Source organism: Martes martes, assembly GCF_963455335.1.
Source record: "Martes martes genome assembly, chromosome: 1".
Taxonomy (NCBI): Eukaryota; Metazoa; Chordata; class Mammalia; order Carnivora; family Mustelidae; genus Martes; species Martes martes.
In genome coordinates, this window is record NC_137888.1 from 11,259,722 (window position 1) to 11,262,577 (window position 2,856).

A 2,856-nucleotide genomic window follows, 5' to 3' on the forward strand; every position below is an offset into this window, starting at 1 on the left:
AAATAATGCTACTATCAACAGTTGAATACATGTGGAAATATATTTCCGGTTCCTTTCAGTATACACCCAGGAGGGGGAACACTGCTGAGTCACGTGACAACTCCATGTTTTAACTTTTGGGCACTCGCAAACTGTTTTATTTTTTTTTTTCCTTTAAGATTTTATTCATTTATTTATTTGACAGAGAGAGAGAGAGAGATCACAAGCAGGCGGGGCTCGATTCCAGGACCCTGAGATCACGACCTGAGCCGAAGGCGGAGGCTTGAACCCACTGAGCCACCCAGGCACCCCTCGCAAACTGTTTTCTAAAGGGGTTGTTCCATTTTACCTTTCACCAGCAGTATGTGAGGGTTTTGGATTTCTCCTAACACTCGCCATCATCTGTTGTTCTGATTACTAAGCCACTGTGTCATCAAGGATGTGGAGTAACAGGTATTCCTGGATAGGTTGGAGTGCAAATTGACTCATCCTTTTCCAAATATAATTTAGCAAATTTTATTTATTCAGAAAATACACTGGCCACCTTTCCACGACTATACCTAGAGATCGGGCTCATTCTTTTTACAGGCTGCAGAGCGAACAATGTTTCATAATTTATGTTTCCAATCTCCTGTAGTTATTCGCTCCCTCCCCCTTTAATTTTTTTTTAAATTTTGTTTGCTATTATAGTGATTCAAATGAAAATCTTGGACTCCTTCTCCTAAGATTTTCAGAGGTAATCAAGATCCTAAACTTTGTGTGACGCGTTCTTATGCTGAGCATGGCTTTTTAAATGGCCAATTTATTGATTAAGAACATTCTGTCATTGCTACTTTATGTATTTTTATTATGTTAATGGTTTGGAGAAAAAGATCTTGTTTTTCTTACTAGCAGAATTTACTTCTGCGCCTAGAGATGAGAAAGGAATCATTTTGTATTTTTCTTTGATAAACCACTTGACATCAGGAATGGGACAGATACCAGCACATAAACACATGCTTGCAAAGTACCCAGTTGAAGATAAATGATCCTTGAAAGGCTGAGCGAAGTGGCAAACTTCCGTGCTTCTGTTTTCTGCATGAAGTACGTTTTTGAGAAGACAAGGCAGGGAGAAGGAAGGAGATGAGAGGTATAAGGCACCTGACTGGGCCTGGGAACAGGACAGGTGGCCACTCGCAACTTTTAGGAAGTTTTGCTTGGGAGCTTTGAATGGAACCCTCCCTTCTGTGTCCTCTAAAACATCTTTAATGAAATAACCATTTTTTAGAAAGATTTTATTTATTTATCTGAGAGCAAGAAAGAGAGCATAAGCAAGGGGGTTGGGGCAGAGGGACGGGGAGGAGCAGGGGCCCCGGCTGAGCAGGGCCTAATCCCAGGACCCCGGGATCATGACCTGAGCCAAAGGCAGCCACTTAACTGACTGAGCCACCCAGGTGCCCCTGAAATGTCCATTTTTTCACTGATTACTTTATAAAATGAAGAGGAGGGCCCAAGCCTGCCAGGGGGCCAGACGACACCGGAACACAGGCTCCCAAGATTGTTGCTGGGAAATGATTTCTTGTTCTTGGCACTTTTGTCAGCTGATGATTTGGACACAAATAATACATTTCAAAATCTAGTAAATGACTTAACAAAGGTCTGGGACTACTAACTCCATTTGGAAATAAATTCCTTCCGGAACTGAGGGTGTTATTTTAGCAAGCTATATGCCAGACCAATACGCAAATACTCTTTTAACACTTTCTTTCCCTTTTGCAGCATGTCTGCCCTCTGGATAGGGAGGGATATAGGAAAAATCTTGCACTAACTGTGCAGATTAAATCTGCAGATTTAGACCGGCAGAAAAATCTGTCACTGGGGCGCCCGGGTGGCTCAGTCAGTTGAGTTTCTGCCTTCGGCTCAGGTCATGATCGCAGGGTCTTGGGATCGAGCCCCGCATCAGGCTCCCCGCTCCGCAGGGAGCCTGCTTCTCGCTCTGCGTGCTGCTCCTCCTGCCTGTGCTCCCTCTCTGACAAATGAATAAATAAAATCTGAAAGAGAGAGGGAGGGAGGCAGGAAGGAAGGTCTGCCACAAACTGTGTGGCCTTGGGCAATTGTGACCAACAAAAATGTTCCCCCCATTTTATGTTCTCTTAAGGGTTCCAGCTTCTCCACATCCTGGCCATCACTTGTTATTTTGTTTTGTTTTGTCTGAGAGCCGCCGTCCTAACACGTATGAGGTGCTAACTCACCGTGGGTTTGATTTCCTTTCACCATGATCAGTGGTGCTGAGCTTGTCGGCGATTACTTGTTGGCCCTTTGTATACCTTCTTTGGAAAGATGTCTAGTCAAGTCCTTTTTGCCTGTCTTTAATCCACTGATTTCTTAAAACGATTTTTATAGTTTTATATAGTTAGAATCATATACAGAGACTTTTCAGATCAGTTTCTTTCACTCAGCAATATGCATTTAAGTTTCTTCCTTTCTTTTTTTTTTTTATAAAGATTTTATTTATTTATTTGACAGACAGATCACAAGTAGGCAGAGAGGCAGGCAGAGAGAGGTGGGGGGGAAGCAGGCTCCCTGCTGAGCAGAGAGCCCGATGCGGGGCTCGATCCCAGGACCCCGAGATCATGACCTGAGCCGAAGGCAGAGGCTTTAACGCACTGAGGCGCCCCTCTTCCTTGTCTTTTCAAGGCCTGACAGCTCAATTACTTTTTATCACTGAATGATATTTTATTGTATGTACGAACCACAGTTTCATTTGCTGAAGGACATCTTGGTTCCTTCCAATCTCTGGCAATTATGAATAAATTCTTTTTAAAAAGTTAAAAAGTGCCTAAGCGGAATAGTTGCAATACAAAAACCTTCCAAATCATCTCTCCCCAGATTTTCCGA